At 41.0% G+C, this 16,541-nt stretch overlaps 1 non-coding gene across 1 annotated transcript; it reads right to left on the bottom strand.

Annotated features, from left to right (window-relative positions):
- Positions 1-8,221: 8,221 nt before the first annotated feature.
- On the bottom strand, positions 8,222-8,329 carry LOC148561281 (small nucleolar RNA R71). The gene has a single exon (XR_015888301.1). It is a non-coding gene; the product is annotated as a small nucleolar RNA R71 (small nucleolar RNA).
- Between the last annotated feature and the right edge of the window lie 8,212 nt (positions 8,330-16,541).

The raw sequence follows: 16,541 nt of genomic DNA, 5'->3' as shown, positions 1-16,541 counted from the left end.
GTGAATGTTATTTCTAGTTTACCTTATCCCTCTTCTATGAGGGAAGTCCGTTCGTTCCTTGGCCATGCAGGTTTCTACAGGAGATTTATTAAAGACTTTAGTAAGGTGGCACTTCCCTTATCCAGATTACAGCAAAAGGACATTGAGTTCGAGTTCAGTGAAGATTGCAAACAAGTATTTGATAAGCTGAAAACTACTCTAACTCAAGCCCCAATTGTGAGAGGACCCGACTGCAGCCAACCGTTTGAAATCATGTGCGATGCTTCCAACCATGCAGTAGGAGCAGCGCTGGCTCAGCGTGAAGGTAAGGATCCTTTTGTTATTGCCTATGCGTCTAAGACTTTAGACACTGCCCAGTCCAATTATACTACTACTGAGAAAGAACTTCTTGCTATTGTTTTTGCTCTGGATAAATTCTGGGCCTATTTACTTGGTACCAAAGTAGTAGTGTATTCGGACCACGCAGCTCTAAAGTATCTATTAGCTAAAAAGGAGTCCAAACCAAGGCTTATACGTTGGATACTGCTGCTACAAGAATTTAATTTAGAAATAAAGGATAGGAGTGGTAATCAGAATTTAGTAGCAGACCACTTGAGTCGCCTTGAATATATTAAGGATGATTCTACTCCTATAGATGATAATTTTCCTTTTGATAACCTACAAGCAGTATCTGAGGTAGTCCCTTGGTATGCACCTGTTGCTAATTATTTGGTTAGCCGCACATTTCCTCCACATTTTTCTAAACATCAAAGAGACAAGCTGAAAAGTGAGTCTAAATATTATATATGGGATGACCCATATTTATGGAGATGTGGCGCTGACCAAATAATTAGACGTTGTGTGCCTCAATCAGAATTCCAGTCCATTTTAGAGGCATGTCACTCATCTGAGACTGGAGGACATTTTGGCCCTCAACGAACAGCTAGAAAGATCTTAGACTGTGGATTCTGGTGGCCTACTCTTTTTAGAGATGCTGCTGAATTTTGCAAATCTTGTATCCCATGCCAGAAATTTGGTAATATATCCAGGAGGGATGAGATGCCTCAACACTATATGCTTTTCTGTGAAATTTTTGATGTATGGGGCATTGACTTCATGGGTCCATTTCCAAATTCTAGTGGATATTTTTATATATTGTTAGCTGTGGATTATGTTTCCAAATGGGTGGAAGCAATCCCTACCCGCACTGACGATGCTAACACTGTTGTTTTCTTTGTGAGAAACCACATTATATGCCGTTTTGGATCACCACGAGCGATCGTGAGCGATCAAGGCACCCATTTTTGTAACAGGAGACTAACAGGATTGATGAAGAAGCATGGGATAATCCATAAAGTTGCAACGGCTTACCATCTTCAAACTAATGGGCAAGCCGAGGTGTCGAACAGAGAAATTAAGCGTATCTTGCAAAAGATAGTGAAGCCTCATAGAAAAGACTGGAGCACCAGGCTACAAGATGCACTGTGGGCATATAGAACAGCATACAAGACACCCATTGGGATGAGTCCCTTTCGCTTAGTTTATGGAAAAGCTTGCCATCTCCTAGTTGAAATCGAACACAGAGCCTTCTGGGCAGTTCAAGAGTGCAACATGGAAATTGAGAAGGTCGGAGCTGAAAGGAAGTTGCAACTACAGGAACTGAAGAACCGTCGCCTAGAAGCTTATGAGAATTCCAGAATTTGCAAGGAAAGGATGAAAGCTGTGCATCAAGAAGAAAGAATTTCAACCTGGAGATTTCGTCCTCCTTTACAAATCTCGACTAAGGCTAATGCCCGGTAAGTTAAGATCAAAATGGGAAGGTCCATACAGAGTAGAGAAGGCTGAACCGTACGGAGTTTATCACCTAAGACATCCTTCAAGCTCTGAACTTATTAAGGTTAATGGACACCACCTGAAGCTGTACCATAGTGAGAAAGTGCAGAAAAGCAAGGAGCTTGAGATCCTCCACTTGGAAGATCCCCACATTGCAGCAGATTGAGCTAGTGGAGCGTCCAACTTACGGACGTTAAAGCAAAGTGCTTGGTGGGAGACAACCCACCACGGTATGATCGTTCTTTTCTTCACTTTTAGTATTTTAGTTTTTTAAAAAAAAAAAAATTTCGCCGCGCGACGCGATTGCACCAGCGACGCATCCGCGTGGCAGGGGAGAAAAGAAAAATAAAAATGAACAGAAAGTTACGTAGGAGCAGTGCTGGAGTCGTGCCAATGGCACAAATTACCCCATGCGACCGCGTCACATGGAAATCATGGCCTCCCACGCGGCCGCGTGCCCTGAGTTTTCAACGTAAAAGGGTGCACAGTCGCATTCTGTGCAAGAGTGATGCTGGATTGGTGCTGGAAGCACAATCCTTGTCACGCGACCGCGTCGCTGACGCGGCCGCGTCACCCATTTTATAACGCACACTCATGCGATCGCGTGACCCACACGATCGCGTGACCCACGCGATCGCGTTACCCAATTTTGGCAATTAAAATGAATCGAACAGAGAGTTGTGCTGGAGCGAGGCTGCACTCGCGCCAGCAGTGCAACATAGGTCACGCGACCGCGTCACCGACACGATCGCGTCATCTTCCCTGGAGCGCAACCACGCGAACGCGTGCCTTCCGCGGCCGCGTCGCATGCGCCGCACAGCTCAACCTCAGTTGCCAAATTATCTTATCTTTCTTTCCTCCAAATCCTAATTTTTCTTTTCCTCCTTCTTTCTTCTTTCTCCCTTCCCCTTTCTATCTCACTTTTCATTCTCTATCTTTCTCACCCCCATTAACAAGGTTTTTCTTTTCTTCTTTCTCACTTTTCTACTATTCTTCTTATTTTCATATGTTATCTTCTTATCTTTTCTTCATTGTTCTTATTTTCTTTTCTTTTCTTTTCCTTTTTACTTGGTGTTATCTATTTATGTGAGTCATTATTTATCTTTATATGCTTATGGTTTTTTATAAATTTGTTTGACAATCATATATATTATTTTTTAAGGGATTGCTTGCATGTTCAAATTCATACTTTCAAGAGCTTATTCTACATGCATGCTATGTGTTTGTGAAAAAGCCCATATGGCATTATGCACTTCTTCACATTATTTTACTCTAATATGCAATGCTTGCTTTTCACAAATTCCCTTTCATATTTTATTAATTAAATTTAATTGTCAATACAAACGTGATGGTAATCTAAATTGGACATTGAATGTTTCATATATGCTACGCATGCCTTTGCCTGCATGCCAATAAACCTCTTGCATTCCATTGTCCCACATGCACTTGCAATATTTCCATTGATGAGCTTTTCACATGTAATCCGGACCATGTGTTAATGCCATTTATCTTTATTGTGCATTGGCTATCACTTACAATACCCTCTTCCTTGCTCTATCTCTTTGAATTTAATTTCCTTTCTCTTCCCTTCTTTCAGGATGGCCACCAAGAAAGGAAAAGAGAAAGCTACTTCTAAACCACCAGCAAGAAGAGGAACTAAAAGAGCATTAGTGGCAGAGCCTTCTTCAACCACAGTCAAGCCCTCAACAAAAAGAGTTAAGAGGATAATAAAGGTTGACGACAAGGAGAAAGCCTTTCCAGCAAAGGACACTGCGCGATTTCCCAATCGCTACTGTGAGCAGATGTTCCCTATCCTAGCAGAAAGGAACTATAACAATGAATACCTTCTTATCCTCCCATCCAATATTGCCTCCTTTGTTGAGCCACAAATTGAACGAAGACAATGGGGTTTCTTACGGAGACAGCCGAGGCAGGTCAATCTCTCTTGGGTAGTTGAGTTCTACTCCAACTTCTACATACCGACCCTGCAGTCTGTTTATGTCCGGCAGCAACAAGTCCCCATCACAGAAGAGGACATTCAGCACGTTCTGAGTCTTCCCCCTATTCCAGCAGGAATGGACGCTTTTCAAGAAGCCACCCTTCAGCACCAGAGATACCAATTTGACTGGGACTCCGTTCTCGGAGTCATCGCATTACCTGGCAGCCGTTGGATCTATGGATACCACCGTACCCGCCCTAAGGGAATCTTGGCTTCCGCACTTACCTTGGAGGCTCGCGTATGGGCACAGATCATGTCCCACTACGTCTTTCCGAGCACTCATGAGTCCTCCTTCACTGCAGACATGGTTGTTCTACTATGGTGCATCCTTACAGACCAACCTCTGAATCTCTCAAGACACATCCGGAATGCCATGGATCACGTACAAATCGCGGGCAACCTACCTTTTCCCGCCCTGGTCTCAGATCTTGTCTCAGCAGCTGGAGTCTCCTACAGAGCTGGGGACACCAAAGCCATGCTTCCACGGGATGATCAATATGTCCCTAACGGGAAATACCTCAGACTTTCAGCTGCCACTACAAGCCAGCCTACTGAGCCAGTTGAAGATATTCCTTCTTCAACACCACAAGCATCTACAACTGAGAAATTGCTCCGTAACAATTGGATCGGCATGAACTGAAAGCTAAGATGAGAGAGCGCCGTAACAAGCGCCGATTCACATACCTCAAGGAGCTGATCATGGGCAAATTCAAGGACTCAGACACTCCGGACTCCACTTCTTTTACCAGCACCGGGAGCCATGATAGTCCCGACTGTGGAGATACTGCTACCAGCCCACTCCTGTTCCTGACAGATGGCACCAAGGACGGTGCAAAGTCTTAAGTGTAGGGAGGTCGGTTAGTACCTGACGTCCGGAGGTAATTTCTCTTCTCTGTACACCAATAATTAGGATATTTTAGTTAGATTTTCTCCCCTTTATAGAATAGAATAAATTGCATAGGTTAGAATAGTTGCATGCATGTTCTACTTGATTGAAAAGACAATAAGTTTCTTTTAAAAATCTATCTTTGGAATAAAATTTCACTAATTTTTCAAAATTTTTATGATAAATCTGCTTGAGTTGTATTTGGAACATGATGTTTGAGCTAAAGAACACACAACCTGTGAAAGATTTGAGCCTTTATGTATGGTTACATTATTTAACCATAATTATTTTATTCTTGTGTGTTTACTTCTCTATGATTGTAATCTATATTTTGTTTTATCTTATATGTCCAATATTTATTATATTTACATGCTTGCACATGATTGAGGCCATTATTTGTTTAAACTCACTTATCCAAATCAAGCCTACCCTTTTCAATTATCTTTGTTAACCACTTTGAGCCTTTAAAACCCCATTTGTTCTATATTTTACCACATTACTAACCTCAAGCTAAAAAACAATTGCATATCCCAAATTGAATCTTTGGTTAGCTTAAGATAGAATTGTGTGTGCTAGTTAAGTATCGGAAATTGTGGGAACAAAAGTTGTTAAGGGAATGTGTCATGAAAATTTAAAGGGAATTTGGATACCTATTCATGTGAAACTATAAGAATAAAAAATCTATGTGCGTTGATAAGCTTTATTTATTTCAATTCAAAAAAAACGATAAACAAATAAATAAGGGGACAAAATTACCCCAATGTTAAATTCAGAACTCAAAGATCAATGCACATATGATAGAATTAAAATACAAAGTTGAAATATGAGTATGTGTTGAAAAAGGGAATTATGGGTAGCTAGGCATGAATTTAAAAGTATATAGAATATATGTATATTAGGTGAGAGCTTAGGTTAATTAAAGATTCAATTTATAAAGCTCACTTAGCCATATGTATACCCTTACCTGCACCTTGGCCCCATTACAACCCTGAAAAGACCTCATGATGTTTGCATTGGTATATTAACTGTTGTTGATTGGTTAGGAGAAAAACAAAAGTTAGAAAACATGACTAGAGAAGAATAGAGTGATTACCCTATACACTAGAGATTAGAGCGTACATACATTATCAGTGAGGGTTCAATGCTTGAATTTTCATGTTTCCTGCTTTCATAAGCTATCTTCTTGCACTTTTATCGGTTTTATTGTATAATGATAGAATTAGTGGAATTTGATTTGTAATTGTTTTGAAGGGCTTATATAGTTGCATTTATTTATATATGTAGGATTACATTGCATTTCATGAGTTTCTACATGTTCATACTTATTTCCTTGTCTCCTTCAATTTAGCATGAGGACATGCTAATGTTTAAGTGTGGGGAGGTTGATAAACCACTATTTTATAGTTTATATTGTGTTTAATTGTGTGGTTTTGTCATGATCCTTACCCACTTATTCATCAATTTAGCATGCATTTAGATTTCCTTCCTAAATTCAGTACATGTTTGAAAATGGCTTCCTAGAGACTTTAATTATTTAATTTTAATTCTCCTTTATTCCATTCGATGCCGTGATCTGTGTGTCAAGTGTTTCAGGCTTTATAGGGCATGAATGAGATGGAGATTGGAGAGGAAGCTAGCAAAAAATGGAAGGAACACAAGAATTTGAGGAGATAACCAGCGAGAAGTGACGCGGTCGCATGGCTCACGCGACCGCGCGAAGGAGCACAAATCGCAGTGACGCGGCCACATGGCTTGCGCGGCCGCGCGGATTGGAAAGCGCAAGCGACGCGGTAGCGTGGACGACGCGAACGCGTGGAGAGGAAAAAGCGCAAGCGACACGTCCGCATGGACGACGCGATCACGTGACATGTGCGATCTGCATAATCTGCAAAATTCGCTGGGGGCGATTTTTGGACTTTATTTCGGCCCAGTTTTCGGCCCGGAACAGCAGACTAGAGTCAGAGAATATGCAGAAACAACACACACATATTCATTCAGTAGTTTTAGATCTACTTTTTCACTCTCTTAGGTTTTTCTCTCTAGTTTTTAGAATTTTAATTTTCAATTGGTCTTAGCATTGGAACATTGATAAGAGTTATTTCCTCATTAAGACTTCATCATTCTAGTTTGTTTTCTTAACTTGGTTTTATTCTTCCATATTCTTTGTTTTGTTCAATTTTATTATTCAGATACTTTTATGATTATTTAATGCAAGGATTATTTCTTTTTAATTCAATTTCAATTCCAATAATCATGTCTTCTTTTAATTTCCTTTTATGTGTTATGGGTTTATTATTTACAATGCGTGAGTAGTTTTATTACTTGATGGGAAATTGATTGAAAAGGAACTCTTGAGTTGGAAGGATTGAAAGAAAATTTGTAATTGGGTTAATTGTTGAATTGCTATCCTGTCATCAACGTCAATCCCTTGAACTAAGTGGGTTGTAACTCGTGAACGGATCTAGTAATCCAACTTGTTTGACTTTCCCTTACCTAGTAAAGGATAACTAAATAGAGTAACCGTTAATTATAAATCCATCTAAAAAATCATTCCATCAATGATAGAGATTCTAACTAATCAATTCCCTGTCAAGGTTTTTTATTCATATCATTTAATTTTCCTCACTTTACATTCCAATTTACTTACCTCAACTTCTTCGAACCTCTGATTAATAAGATAGCACCCTTCTCTGCAACTCGTTGGGAGACGACCTGGGACTTAAAACTCCCAGTAATTTTGATTTAAACTCTTTGTGACACATTTCTAAATTGATAGGCAGATTTTCGGTGAATTAAGAACTATACTTGCAACGTATCAATTTTAATAATTTTTTAATTCATCAGCTTCTGCTTCCCATCAATTTTTGGCGCCGTTGCCGGGGAGTTGCAATAGAGTGCTAATTTTATTAATTAGAATTTATTTATTTGCATTTTATTTAATTTTGCTACTATGAGCTGCATGTTTCTTCCGTCAAATGACGCGTTCACTTCCTGATCCGCGCTTGCTAATATTCGATCCTGAAATTGAAAGGACTATTTCATGAATAAGGCGAGAACAGCGTAGGTTAGCCCGCTCTGAGGGCGGATTTGAAAGTGAATCTGAGGAAGAAACCATCCCCCATTCTACTGATTCGGTTGTTTTACGTGCAGAAAACATGGCAGCTAGAAGAGTTACCATTCAGGAGGAAGGAGCTCCTAATTTTACAATGCAACCGTTTCAAGCGCATCATCCAGCGGTAGCTACAGATTTTGAAATAAAGACCGCACTGTTAAATTTGATGCCCAAGTTTCATGGCCTACCTGCTCAAGAGCCTATCAAGCACTTGAGAGATTTCCAGGCAGCCTGTTCTACTGTCAGGCGTGACGGCACTGATGAAACTTCAATTCTGCTGAAAGCTTTTCCATTTTCTCTTGAGGGAAAAGCAAGAGAGTGGTACTACACTCAACCTCTAGCAAATGTATCCAACTGGGATACACTCAGAAAGGAGTTTCTGGAGAAATTCTTTCCATCTGAAGTTACTGATAAACTGAGGAAGGATATCTCTATGATTATTCAGGATGACAATGAGACTCTCTTCGAATACTGGGAGCGCTTCAATAATCTTCTGGAAGCATGCCCCCACCACATGATTGACAAGATCGTGCTACTCAGCTATATCACACAAGGTATGAGGCCCCAAGATAAGACCACATTGGAAAGTGCCAGCAATGGGTCTATGAAGAAGTACAAGACCACTGATGAAGCTTGGCAATTGATCAGTGATTTAGCTGAATCTACTCGGAACCACAGACAGAAGCAAGGCCGTTCAAAAGCCGTTGTAGAAGTATCTTCTGGCAGAGAGACTGCTGCTCTAACTCAAAGCATCTGTGAGATGACCAACCTGCTGAAGCAAATGTAGTTGAATCAACAAGCTCATCAAACTCAACCGCAGCAAAACCAACAACTAGTCCCACAAAGAATTTGCAGAATTTGTGCTGATTACAGCCATTACACTGATGAATGCCCGCAGCTCCAACAAGAAGACAACATGGTGGCATCCACTCACAACTTCTATGGCCGTCCCAACCAAGGGTACAATCAAAGTGGAAATAATAACCATAGATGGCAGGACAATTCAAACCAGAATTGGAGGGACAACAATAACAGGGGAGGTAGAGATAATTAGAGAAATCAGAGGTGGAATAATAACAATAGCAGGCAGCAAAATCAACCTTACCGAGCACCTCACCTGAGGCAAAACCAAGGACCACCGAACAATCAGCAGCAAACCTCTCAATTTACTCATTCTTCTGTATCTTCTAATGAAGATTTATTACAAGCTTTTGAGAAAAGACAACTGGCCATGAAAAGTACCATCGTGAACAGTATTAACACCAGTCTGAATGGTCTCACCTCTACTCTGCAAGCTTTTATGACACAGCTTGGTTCAGCACAAAATTCCAGTAACCAACCTTCAAGTACCACTGGAATCCCCTCTCAACCATTACCCAATCCAAAGGGAGGCATTAATGCCATCACCCTGAGGTCTGGAACTACACTACAGGAGAGGAATTAGGAGGAACCAAGCTCACCAGAATATGCCTCAGCTGAAGAGGTGGTGGAAATCGAAGATGTTGAAGAGGAAGAGGATATACAGGACATAGCTGAAGAAGAGATAGCTCAACCACAAGAAGAAGCACCAAAAGGCGCAAGCACCACGGAAACCACTGTTCCCATTCCATTTCCATAGCTTGCAAGGAAGCCCAGGAAGCAGCTGGAACCTGATCCTAAAATGGTAGAGATATTCAAAAAGGTCGAGGTAACTGTCCCCCTTTTTGATGTTATTCAGCAGGTACCTAAATATGCAAAGTTTCTAAAAGACTTATGTATCCATAAAGACAAGATTAATGAATTAGAAACTATTCCTTTAGGTAGTTCTATATCTGCTTTAATGGGAGGATTACCTGAAAAATATAGTGATCCAGGTCCTTGCATAGTTAGTTGTACTATTAGTGGTGTAGTAATTTATGATTGCATGTGTGATTTAGGAGCATGTGTCAGTATAATGCCTTTGTCCATATATGATGTTTTGAGGCTCCCTCCCTTAAAACGGTCGGCAACTCGTTTTGTGTTAGCAGATAAAAGCATTATTACAGTGGCTGGAGTTGCTGAAGATGTTTTGGTGAACATTAAAGGGCTCACATTTCCCACTGATTTTTATATCTTGGAGATGCCCCATAATGATTCAGATAATCCATCATCGATCCTACTTGGAAGACCATTCCTGAAGACATCAAAATTCAAATTGGATGCTTTTTCAGGAACATACTCCTTTGAAATAGATGGCCGCATAGTGATCTTCAATTTGAATGGAGTCATTAACAACCCCCCAGAAGATCATTCTATCTTTCAGTGTGATGTCATAGACGAAAGCGTGGCTGAAGTTCAAAAAGAAGAGTTTGAAGAGAGGCACACTGGACAAGGTCCGAGTGTGGGGACCCTCTTAACTGACAGTGAAGGCACTTCGCCATTTTCACGAGCTCCAGATAATCCAGAGCCTGCCCATGATCAAAAGTTAGAATTGAAACCTCTTCCTCCACATCTCAAATATGCTTATCTTGAGGATGAGCAGAAGCTTCCGGTTATTATTGCAAGAGAACTGGCTCATCAACAAGAAGAGCAGCTACTTGATGTGCTGAGGAAGCATAAGAAGGCAATTGGGTGGAGCTTGGCAGACATAGTAGGAATCAACCATCAATTATGCGAGCACAGAATATTTTTAGAAGAGGGAGCAAGACCTGTCCGTCAACCCCAGAGAAGATTGAATCCCACCATCTTGGAAGTTGTCAAGAAGGAGGTGACCAGACTATTGGAGGCTGGTATCATATATCCCATTTTAGACAGTGAATGGGTAAGCCCAGTACAAGTGGTACCCAAGAAGTCTGGAGTCACTACAGTGAAGAATGAGCATAGAGAGCTCATAGCAATTAGAGTTCAGAATGCTTGGAGAGTCTGCATTGATTACAGGCGTCTCAACCAAGCTACCCGTAAGGATCACTACCCACTTCTATTCATTGATCAAATGCTGGATCGCCTGTCAGGTAAATCACATTATTACTTTCTAGATGGTTACACAGGTTATTTCCAGATTCATATAGCTCCTGAGGATCAGGAAAAGACTACTTTTACATGTCCTTTTGGGACTTATGCTTATAAGAGAATGCCCTTTGGCTTATGCGATGCACCAGCTACTTTCCAAAGGTGCATGATAAGTCTTTTCTCTGATCTTACTGAGCACTGTATGGAAGTTTTTATGGACGATTTTAGCGTTTATGGTGATTCTTTTACCCTTTTCTTAGAGGGATTATCTAGAGTATTAGATAGATGTATTAATACAAACCTTGTATTGAATTTCGAAAAATGCCATTTTATGGTAAAACAAGGGATTGTATTAGGACATGTGGTATCTAATAATGGCATTTCTATAGACCCAGCAAAGGTGAATGTTATTTCTAGTTTACCTTACCCCTCTTCTATGAGGGAAGTCCGTTCGTTCCTTGGCCATGCAGGTTTCTACAGGAGATTTATTAAAGACTTTAGTAAGGTGGCACTTCCCTTATCCAGATTACAGCAGAAGGACATTGAGTTCGAGTTCAGTGAAGATTGCAAACAAGCATTTGATAAGCTGAAGACTACTCTAACTCAAGCCCCAATTGTGAGAGGACCCGACTGCAGCCAACCGTTTGAAATCATGTGCGATGCTTCCAACCATGCAGTAGGAGCAGCGTTGGCTCAGCGTGAAGGTAAGGATCCTTTTGTTATTGCCTATGCGTCTAAGACTTTAGACACTGCCCAGTCCAATTATACTACTACTGAGAAAGAACTTCTTGCTATTGTTTTTGCTCTGGATAAATTCTGGGCCTATTTACTTGGTACCAAAGTAGTAGTGTATTCGGACCACGCAGCTCTAAAGTATCTATTAGCTAAAAAGGAGTCCAAACCAAGGCTTATACGTTGGATACTGCTGCTACAAGAATTTAATTTAGAAATAAAGGATAGGAGTGGTAATCAGAATTTAGTAGCAGACCACTTGAGTCGCCTTGAATATATTAAGGATGATTCTACTCCTATAGATGATAATTTTCCTTTTGATAACCTACAAGCAGTATCTGAGGTAGTCCCTTGGTATGCACCTGTTGCTAATTATTTGGTTAGCCGCACATTTCCTCCACATTTTTCTAAACATCAAAGAGACAAGCTGAAAAGTGAGTCTAAATATTATATATGGGATGACCCATATTTATGGAGATGTGGCACTGACCAAATAATTAGACGTTGTGTGCCTCAATCAGAATTCCAGTCCATTTTAGAGGCATGTCACTCATCTGAGACTGGAGGACATTTTGGCCCTCAACGAACAGCTAGAAAGATCTTAGACTGTGGATTCTGGTGGCCTACTCTTTTTAGAGACGCTGCTGAATTTTGAAAATCTTGTATCCCATGCCAGAAATTTGGTAATATATCCAGGAGGGATGAGATGCCTCAACACTATATGCTTTTCTGTGAAATTTTTTATGTATGGGGCATTGACTTCATGGGTCCATTTCCAAATTCTAGTGGATATTTTTATATATTGTTAGCTGTGGATTATGTTTCCAAATGGGTGGAAGCAATCCCTACCCGCACTGACGATGCTAACACTGTTGTTTTCTTTGTGAGAAACCACATTATATGCCGTTTTGGATCACCACGAGCGATCGCGAGCGATCAAGGCACCCATTTTTGTAACAGGAGACTAACAGGATTGATGAAGAAGCATGGGATAATCCATAAAGTTGCAACGGCTTACCATCCCCAAACTAATGGGCAAGCCGAGGTGTCGAACAGAGAAATTAAGCGTATCTTGCAAAAGATAGTGAAGCCTCATAGAAAAGACTGGAGCACCAGGCTACAAGATGCACTGTGTGCATATAGAACAGCATACAAGACACCCATTGGGATAAGTCCCTTTCGCTTAGTTTATGGAAAAGCTTGCCATCTCCTAGTTGAAATCGAACACAGAGCCTTCTGGGCAGTTAAAGAGTGCAACATGGAAATTGAGAAGGTCGGAGCTGAAAGGAAGTTGCAACTACAGGAACTGAAGAACCTTCGCCTAGAAGCTTATGAGAATTCCAGAATTTGCAAGGAAAGGATGAAAGCTGTGCATCAAGAAGAAAGAATTTCAACCTGGAGATTTCGTCCTCCTTTACAAATCTCGACTAAGGCTAATGCCCGGTAAGTTAAGATCAAAATGGGAAGGTCCATACAGAGTAGAGAAGGCTGAACCGTACGGAGTTTATCACCTAAGACATCCTTCAAGCTCTGAACTTATTAAGGTTAATGGACACCACCTGAAGCTGTACCATAGTGAGAAAGTGCAGAAAAGCAAGGAGCTTGAGATCCTCCACTTGGAAGATCCCCACATTGCAGCAGATTGAGCTAGTGGAGCGTCCAACTTACGGACGTTAAAGCAAAGTGCTTGGTGGGAGACAACCCACCACGGTATGATCGTTCTTTTCTTCACTTTTAGTTTTTTAGTTTTTAAAAAAAAAAATTTCGCCGCGGGACGCGATTGCACCAGCGACGCGTCCGCGTGGCAGGGGAGTAAAGAAAAATAAAAATGAACAGAAAGTTACGTAGGAGCAGCGCTGGAGTCGTGCCAATGGCACAAATTATCCCACGCGACCGCGTCACATGGAAATCATGGCCTCCCACGCGGCCGCGTGCCCTGAGTTTTCGACGTAAAAGGGTGCACAGTCGCATTCTGTGCAAGAGTGATGCTGGATTGGTGCTGGAAGCACAATCCTTGTCACGCGACCGCGTCGCTGACGCGGCCGCGTCACCCATTTTATAACGCACACTCATGCGATCGCGTGACCCACGCGATCGCGTTACCCAATTTTGGCAATTAAAATGAATCGAACAGAGAGTTGTGCTGGAGCGAGGCTGCACTCGCGCCAGCAGTGCAACATAGGTCACGCGACCGCGTGACCGACGCGATCGCGTCATCTTCCCTGGAGCGCAACCACGCGAACGCGTGCCTTCTGCGGCCGCGTCGCATGCGCCGCACAGCTCAACCTCAGTTGCCAAATTATCTTATCTTTCTTTCCTCCAAATCCTAATTTTTCTTTTCCTCCTTCTTTCTTCTTTCTCCTTTCTCCCTTCCCCTTTCTATCTCACTTTTCATTCTCTATCTTTCTCACCCCAATTAACAAGGTTTTTCTTTTCTTCTTTCTCACTTTTCTACTATTCTTCTTATTTTCATATGTTATCTTCTTATCTTTTCTTCATTGTTCTTATTTTCTTTTCTTTTCTTTTCCTTTTTACTTGGTGTTATCTATTTATGTGAGTCATTATTTATCTTTATATGCTTATGGTTTGTTATAAATTTGTTTGACAATCATATATATTATTTTTTAAGGGATTGCTTGCATGTTCAAATTCATACTTTCAAGAGCTTATTCTACATGCATGCTATGTGTTTGTGAAAAAGCCCATATGGCATTATGCACTTCTTCACATTATTTTACTCTAATATGCAATGCTTGCTTTTCACAAATTCCCTTTCATATTTTATTAATTAAATTTAATTGTCAATACAAACGTAATGGTAATCTAAATTGGACATTGAATGTTTCATATATGCTACTCATGCCTTTGCCTGCATGCCAATAAACCTCTTGCATTCCATTGTCCTACATGCACTTGCAATATTTCCATTGATGAGCTTTTCACATGTAATCTGGACCATGTGTTAATGCCATTTATCTTTATTGTGCATTGGCTATCACTTACAATACCCTCTTCCTTGCTCTATCTCTTTGAATTTAATTTCCTTTCTCTTCCCTTCTTTCAGGATGGCCACCAAGAAAGGAAAAGAGAAAGCTACTTCTAAACCACCAGCAAGAAGAGGAAATAAAAGAGCATTAGTGGCAGAGCCTTCTTCAACCACAGTCAAGCCCTCAACAAAAAGAGTTAAGAGGATAATAAAGGTTGACGACAAGGAGAAAGCCTTTCCAGCAAAGGACACTGCGCGATTTCCCAATCGCTACTGTGAGCAGATGTTCCCTATCCTAGCAGAAAGGAACTATAACAATGAATACCTTCTTATCCTCCCATCCAATATTGCCTCCTTTGTTGAGCCGCAAATTGAACGAAGACAATGGGGTTTCTTACGGAGACAGCCGAGGCAGGTCAATCTCTCTTGGGTAGTTGAGTTCTACTCCAACTTCTACATACCGACCCTGCAGTCTATTTATGTCCGGCAGCAACAAGTCCCCATCACAGAAGAGGACATTCAGCACGTTCTGAGTCTTCCCCCTATTCCAGCAGGAATGGACGCTTTTCAAGAAGCCACCCTTCAGCACCAGAGATACCAATTTGACTGGGACTCCGTTCTCGGAGTCATCGCATTACTTGGCAGCCGTTGGATCTATGGATACCACCGTACCCGCCCTAAGGGAATCTTGGCTTCCGCACTTACCTTGGAGGCTCGCGTATGGGCACAGATCATGTCCCACTACGTCTTTCCGAGCACTCATGAGTCCTCCTTCACTGCAGACATGGTTGTTCTACTATGGTGCATCCATACAGACCAACCTCTGAATCTCTCAAGACACATCCGAAATGCCATGGAGCACGTACAAATCGCGGGCAACCTACCTTTTCTCGCCCTGGTCTCAGATCTTGTCTCAGCAGCTGGAGTCTCCTACAGAGCTGGGGACACCAAAGCCATGCTTCCACGGGATGATCAATATGTCCCTAACGGGAAATACCTCAGACTTTCAGCTGCCACTACAAGCCAGCCTACTGAGCCAGTTGAAGATATTCCTTCTTCAACACCACAAGCATCTACAACTGAGAAATTGCTCCGTAACAATTGGATCGGCATGAACTGAAAGCTAAGATGAGAGAGCGCCGTAACAAGCGCCGATTCACATACCTCAAGGAGCTGATCATGGGCAAATTCAAGGACTCAGACACTCCGGACTCCACTTCTTTTACCAGCACCGGGAGCCATGATAGTCCCGACTGTGGAGATACTGCTACCAGCCCACTCCTGTTCCTGACAGATGGCACCAAGGACGGTGCAAAGCCTTAAGTGTAGGGAGGTCGGTTAGTACCTGACGTCCGGAGGTAATTTCTCTTCTCTGTACACCAATAATTAGGATATTTTAGTTAGATTTTCTCCCCTTTATAGAATAGAATAAATTGCATAGGTTAGAATAGTTGCATGCATGTTCTACTTGATTGAAAAGACAATAAGTTTCTTTTAAAAATCTATCTTTGGAATAAAATTTCACTAATTTTCAAAATTTTTATGATAAATCTGCTTGAGTTGTATTTGGAACATGATGTTTGAGCTAAAGAACACACAACCTGTGAAAGATTTGAGCCTTTATGTATGGTTACATTATTTAACCATAATTATTTTATTCTTGTGTGTTTACTTCTCTATGATTGTAATCTATATTTTGTTTTATCTTATATGTCCAATATTTATTATATTTACATGCTTGCACATGATTGAGGCCATTATTTGTTTAAACTCACTTATCCAAATCAAGCCTACCCTTTTCAATTATCTTTGTTAACCACTTTGAGCCTTTAAAACCCCATTTGTTCTATATTTTACCACATTACTAACCTCAAGCTGAAAAACAATTGCATATCCCAAATTGAATCTTTGGTTAGCTTAAGATAGAATTGTGTGTGCTAGTTAAGTATCGGAAATTGTGGGAACAAAAGTTGTTAAGGGAATGTGTCATGAAAATTTAAAGGGAATTTGGATACCTATTCATGTGAAACTATAAGAATCAAAAATC

This window comes from Arachis ipaensis, chromosome B6, assembly GCF_059453495.1.
Source record: "Arachis ipaensis isolate K30076 ecotype BB chromosome B6, ASM5945349v1, whole genome shotgun sequence".
Taxonomy (NCBI): Eukaryota; Viridiplantae; Streptophyta; class Magnoliopsida; order Fabales; family Fabaceae; genus Arachis; species Arachis ipaensis.
The sequence above is the reverse complement of the archived record's forward strand: the minus strand, read 5'-3'. Positions and strand labels throughout refer to the sequence as shown.